The sequence below is a fragment of the Microcebus murinus genome, chromosome 1 (genome assembly GCF_040939455.1).
Source record: "Microcebus murinus isolate Inina chromosome 1, M.murinus_Inina_mat1.0, whole genome shotgun sequence".
Classification (NCBI taxonomy): Eukaryota; Metazoa; Chordata; class Mammalia; order Primates; family Cheirogaleidae; genus Microcebus; species Microcebus murinus.
The window spans coordinates 114657755-114664541 of record NC_134104.1 but is presented as its reverse complement, the minus strand read 5'-3'; the positions used below and the strand labels follow the sequence as shown (position 1 = coordinate 114664541).

The window sequence follows — 6787 nt, the reverse complement described above, 5'->3', positions numbered from 1 at the left end:
TAAGATTATTACATCTTAGTCTGTCACTTGGCTTTTGTCATATAGGAATTTTAATTAATTAATTAATTTCAAGACAGAGTCTAGCTCTGTTGCCCAGGCTGGAGTGCAGTGGTGTCATTATAGCTCACTGCAACTTCAAACTCCTGGGCTCAAGTGATCCTTCTGCCTCAGCCCCCTAAGTAGTTGGGACTACAGGTGTGCAACACCATACCTGGCTAATTTTTTCTATTTTGGGTACAGACAGGGTCTTGCTCTTGCTCATGCTGGTCTCAAACTTCTGAGCTTAAGCAATCCTTCAGCCTAAGCCTCCAGAGTGCTAAGATTACAGGTGTGAGCCACCGTACCCGGCCAGGAATTTTAATTTTAATTTTGTCTGTCCATCTTTTTTCTTTACAGCTTCTGGGTTTGAGTCTTGCTTGGGAAGGTTAACCTCAAGGTTAAAAATGTTCTTTTGTACCTTTTCCTGTGATTTTTGTATTTCTGTTTCCTACTATTACTTTTCTCATTTATCTAGAGATCATTTTTGAGTGAGACAGCTTTTTTCCCAGATGGATACTGCATATGTGAGAACTGAAGTCACTTTTGCTAGTTTAAGAATAAAGAGGTTTGTTAAGGGATCTAAGTAATACAGGGTCTTGGGGAAAAGCAAACTGAATAATAAATATTATTCAAGAACTCCCCGAAATACTGAAATACCTTCAAGGCAGTTGCTAAATCTGAAAGGATCAGGAAGCTGCAGAATTAGGAATCTGCCTTGCCTCTCTGGTTATATAATTCAAATCTGAATCAAAGTCTTACATAGCTTGGTAGAACCTAAATCATAGTTGGAACCCTAGATACAAGTGAATGTGGGAAATAATGGTTTTAGTTTTCTAGGAAGGCATCCAAGAAGAGAGTTGGGCAATCCATATGTGGTATCTGTTACTATGTCACTGACTAGAGTCCATCATTTTCCTAATACTTTAAAATGCCTATATTTTTATGAGTTAAATATATCATAACTATAGTTAATTAAAAGATATTTGGGGATAAGTAGCAGTGTCTGCCACACTCCAATTTACCATCCATTTCAGTTAATGTTGTACATGATTTTAGTTTTTCCAAATGTGAGGATGGAGAATGTAGTAAGCTGCCCAGGTCATTCTTCTAGGCCCTAAAGCCATTTTTTCTGCTGTTGCCTATTGGGCTAACTCATTCTGGGATAGTTGCTCAACTTGATCTTCCAGTTTCTAATCTGTATCTGTTCTGAAACCCAGACCATCCATTTAGTTTTTTATTTCAGTTATCACATTTTTAAATTCCCAAATATACAGTTAAATTTTTTTGTACATAAGACATCTTCTCTGTTTCTCTGAAGATATTAATTATACTTTTCAAATGTCTTATGATTGTTCTCTAGCTTTTTTCTCTAATACTAATTGTAAAAAATTGCACCTCTCTCATGTGGTTTTTTTTTTTTTTTCAAATGTGTAATAATGTGTTAGTTATCTGTTCAATTTTGTATTTTAGAATCTCTGTTCACTTTGACTTTTTATTTGCTGTATCCATTCTCTGCCAATTTTGAGTAAGGAACAGCTGTTATAAAGCAAAGATGTGTTGATAGCTCATTTTCAAAGTGAGAGAGACTGGTATTCTTCCTGGCAGTCTATATAGCTTTCTGGGCCACAATTTAGAACCAGTGGGGAGGAAAAAAGAATTGACTTAGCCTAGCTACTCTAAATCTCTTTGCCCAGTTATCCTCCCTGACCAATGCTTCAGTGCCCTCCTCCCTAATTCTTGATCTGATAACTGAGCTTGCACACCCTTCCCCCAACTGCTATGAGCAAATATTCCTACCATTTTGTTCTCTCTTTTTTTTTTGAGACAAAGTCTCACTATTTTGCTAGGGCTTGAGTGTAGTGGCACAATCATAGCTCACTACAACCTCTAACTTCTGGTGAAGGATCACTTCAAGTGATCCTCCTGTGTCAGCCTACCAAGCTAATTTTATGTTCCTGGGGTCTGGCTATGTTGCTTAGGCTGGTCTTGAACTCTAGATCTCCAGGAATCCTCCCACTTCACCCTCCCAAAGTGCTAGGGTTATAGGTATGAGCAACCACCCTGGTCTCCATTTTCTTTTTCTGAGATGTAATCTATCTGCATTTTGTTTTTTCTCAACCTTTCTCCAAGGTTTGTTGATGGCAATTTTTCTCATTTTCCTGGCATATTTTTTACTTGTAAAAAGTATCTTTATCAATTCATGGAATTTTAGGTGATAGGTTGCAGATGTGTGTGCTTGGTTGACTATTTTGATCTAATCTCTGTTAAATTCTGTGTACATGTGTATGTGTATGTGTGAGAGAGAGAGAAATCTTTTTTTTTGTACTATTTTTGTCTTATTTCTCAGATTATTCTTTTTTCCTCTAAATGATTTTAAAAAAGAAAAAGGAATAACTAAATGTCATAAATCTAGAGTTGAGTTTAGTACTGAATCTTAGGTTTTTTTGCTTATATATATTTTTTCTCTATTCTCTTTGTTCTGGAAAAAATAACCAAATAAACTAAATATGTTCGCACCATACTTCTTGGTATTCAAAATGCACCTACTTTTCCTGAAATGAGAAGTAAAATTGCTGCCTACAGGTAGTAGATGATTTCAGGATTAGGATCAGGGCTGGGTGGCAGTTGGATGTTGTGGTTATAAGTATTTGTAAACTAACAGGGGAAGTGTAACGAACTAATACTAATCATGTTCACAGAGACTCAGTTATAATTCAGAATGCCTATTTTTTTTTCCTTTAGAGTACAGGATATAGTATAGCTTTGCAGGGACCAATATTGTAGTAAATAGCACAAATTTAGAGTTGAACTTGAGTTGGAATCCTGGTCCCACCATTCACTCTCTTTGTTATCTAATATTTCTGAATATGCTTTTATCTTTGTGAATATTAAGTGAGATAAAGAACATTAACTTCTTGGCACAGTAGCTGGCATGTAAAAAACATAGAATAAACAATAGCTATGATGGTGAAGACAATGATGTTGGTGAACCAGTAGAGTTCTGTTCTTTATGGTAGCCCTCTCAGGATCAATGATCCTGGAAAACTAAAATAATAATCCAAATGGATCCTACAGCAATGTGGAATTAGTAAAGTTTGTCTTTATATAAAAGATATTTTTTATTTAGTTGTATTTACTTTTTACTTATTTAATCTTTAGTTGTGTTTTCATGGAGAAAATAATAATTAACATTTTGTACATCAGTTTTCTCACCTATAAAATGAGGATAATTTTATGGGTTGTCATTGATATTCAATGAGAAAACATTGTAAAGTGCTTAAAATGGTGACTACCTGGTAGGAGCTCAATAATTCTTAGCTCTTGTCATTATTAATATTTTACACAAACTGTAGAAGAGCTGGAAAATTATTCCTATTTCATTTAGTTGGTGATATTATTTTTTTCAACCAACAGTTGGAACACATGATTGGACATAATTCATGTGATAAACAAATATTTTAAATTGGCACTATTCTAGAAAAACTAGAACATTTTGTTACTATAAGTACAGTGTACATTTTTGATGACCAGAATTCTTGTGTTCATCACATATCTTTTCACTGTGAATTCTTCCTATCTGGTGCTCTTACTTCAATTGTTTCCAAATGATTGTTCTTTTAATTATCAGTGGAACCCTTTTATCTACTAAGAGCTCACAAGATACCCTAATATATAAGTAATAATGTGCTGGCTAGATTGGGGGTCTTTGATCCAGAGCTCTGCCCATTTTTTTTTTTTTTTATCTCCATGAAACCCAGGGCTCCTAAAAATACAATTTGAAAATCTTATTTCTCATTGGTAGTGATACAGTCAGTTGAGTAGAAGAATATTCTTTTTTTTTAAAGAATATTCTTTATAATTATTATGCACTAGTGTATTTCTAATGATACACTCTATTTACTATTTTAGATTTAAGAGATAATTTTGGGAAATACTTTAGTTTTATTAGCAATACATTTACAAATCATATCTTAGGATTTGTTAGTTTTTTAATTTTATTATTTTTGAGACAGGGTCTCACTCTGTCACCCTGGCTAGAATATAGTGGCGCCATCATAGCTCACTGCAACCTCAAACTCTGGGGCTCAAGTGATCCTCCTGTCTCAGCCTTCTGAGTAGCTGGGACTATATGCACACACCACCATGCCCAGCTAATTTTTCTATTTTTTGTAGAGACTGGGTCTTGATCTTGCTCAGGCTGGTCTTGAACTCCTAAAGTCAAGCAATCCTCCCACCTCGGCCTCCCAGAGTGCTGGGATTGCAGGTGTGAGCCACCGTCCCTGGCTGTATTTTTATATTAATAGATGGCTGTTACAGACATTTTATACTAACTATTTTTAGCTTCCTCTACAGAGGGTGATTTTTTATTTTGCCTTCCCTCGAAATCAGGTTATACCATATTTAGGATCTATATTTCCTCACGAACTTATCTTGGTCAATATTCTCACTAAATAAAAAGATCATAAGTATATATCCTTAAATTTTCTTATCAACTTTATTGAGGAATAATTTACACAGATTTAATATATCTAAAGTGTACAATTTAGCTATGACAGTTGTATACACCTGTGAAATTGTCCCTATGATCAAAGCAGAGAAAATTTCCAGTACCCTCAAAAGATTTTTGCTACCCCTTTGCAGTCCATCCTTTCCTCCACCCCTGGTTCCAGGCAATTGTTACTAATCTGCTTTTTGTTATTATAGGTTAGTTTGGACCTCATATAAATGGAATTATGTAGTATGTATTTTGTCTTTGGCTTCTCCAAATCAGCATAATGATTTTGAGAGTAACCCATGTGGAGGCCAGTATGAGTAGTTTCTGCTTTTTTATCACTTAGTAGTAATTCATTGTATAGATGTACCATAATTCGTTTTTTCATTCACCTGTTGATGTACATTTGGGTTCCTTCTGGTTTGGGGTTATTGTGAAAAAACACTGCTATGAGCATTTGTATTCAAATCTTTGTGTGAACAGATGTTTTAATTTCTCTTGGATAACACCTAGGAATGGGATGCCTGGGATATGGCAGATGTATGTTTAACCTTTAAGAAATACTTTGTTTTATTTTGTGAGAACTTACTCCTCCTGTATATCTGGGCACAGAGAAGGATACTAAATTTACTGGGTTGTCTAGGTGAAGCAGAGAGAAATACTTACCCTCCCCCTCTTTGGCCCCCCCACTTCCATATTTAATTGGTCATTCAATTTTTGTGGGTTCTTAAAATAATTTCAACCTCCTCCTTTCTTCTCCAGCCCTTTGCTACCATCTCAGAGTTACTTGGGTGCCTATTCTGCATTAGGTACTGTGCTAGGTGCTGAGAGGCACACAAGACTTTGAGTTAAAGGGGTAGCAAAATCTGTCCAGTTTCGTGGACTGAGCTGGGTTATGCTGCAGGCAGAATATGTGAGAACTCCTGAGGAAGCATTCCATTAACTCACATGCTAAAGGAGATATCCCACTTTTGTTTGCGTGTGGGATTTATTTATTTATTTATTTAGAGCAGGTGTGGCTGTTAAATGAAGAGGAAGTATTATGTGAAATCCCAAAAAAGAGAGGAGAGAAAAAGATTCTTTCTTTAACAACAATAATTCTTCCCATTGAGCAGTGGTCCTCAAAATGTGATGGTACTCTGACTAGTAGTAGCGGCTTCTGCAGAGAACGCATTAGAAATGCAAATTGTCGCGCTTCATTCCAGACTCACTGAATATGAAACTGGGTGTAGGAGCTGTTTTAGCAAGCCCTCCAGGTGATTCTGATCCACGCTCAAGTTTGAGAACAGCTGTGCTAATCTCATTCCAAGCATGTAGGTGGTCACCTTTAGCCTTGGGTAACCGTGGACGGTATGGATAATGTTGCTGCGAGAGCCTATCCACCTCTCCCGGTCAAAGACGCTCCCAGCACCTGCAACTCCTCTTTCACAGTCCGCCTGAGCCCTGGCTCCTAGTCTAGCGTCTCCTCCCGTGGGAGCCGCAGCCAAAAGCCGGCAAGTGGATTCCGACTTTGCGGACCTGGATGCCGGCTGCGCATGCGCAGTGGCGAGCGCAGCAGCAAGGCGGGCGCCGAGAGGTAGCCAGCCGCGCAGTGGACCTGCTAGTTAGTAGATCCTGAGCGGGAGCTGCGGGCCAGAGGGCAAGACGGCCGAGGCAGGTACGCGGCGATCGGCGTGCAGGGGGCGCAAAAGTAAGGCTGGACAGACAAACGGAAAACAAAGGTTTACTTCTTTGGGGTCGCGCGGCGGCTCGCGGGCAGTTCGTCCGGGTTTCCTCGCTCGTGTGTGGTCTCCCCGCTGTGCAGTGCGGCGCTCGCGGTCCTCCGGGCGCGCTTCTGCCCGGTCGGGGCAGCGTGTAGTTAGTGCCTGCAGGTGTTAAATCATATATTTATACTGCTTAAACAATGAGCCTGAGAACTCCATTATGCGTCCCTGCATGAAGTAAAGGCATTCGGTAAAGTTTCTGTTTTATACTTTGGGAAGCTGCTGGAAAGGCTCCAGCCTGTTTCGTTTGAATTCTGTGACTGGTTTGTTTGCCTTTGGCGTTTGGTGCATAGGATCAATAGGGCTGGAGTGAAATCGCATCCGTGCTTTCTGGTTTTGGTGCCTTTCCTGGAGGATAGGGGCTTGTGGATGCGGTATAAAAATGTCACTTTTCAGCGAATGTCACTGCCAAAAATTTTCCGCGTTTCAGCTGCATTTTCAAGTGGAGACTTTACAAAATTTAAGATTTTTCTTCCTTACCTTTCAACATTAC

At 38.4% G+C, this 6787-nt stretch overlaps 1 protein-coding gene across 2 annotated transcripts in view; it reads left to right on the top strand.

The window, feature by feature from the left end:
• The first annotated feature begins 6071 nt into the window (after window positions 1–6071).
• Window positions 6072–6787, top strand: part of PLS1 (plastin 1) — a 108220-nt gene continuing 107504 nt past the window's right edge. The window contains exon 1 of one of the 2 annotated variants that reach the window (XM_012762378.2): window positions 6072–6221. The gene's annotated coding sequence lies outside the window, so the exon portion shown is untranslated. The remainder of the gene's footprint in view (window positions 6222–6787) is intronic. The other variant, XM_012762380.3, reaches the window with a different exon arrangement.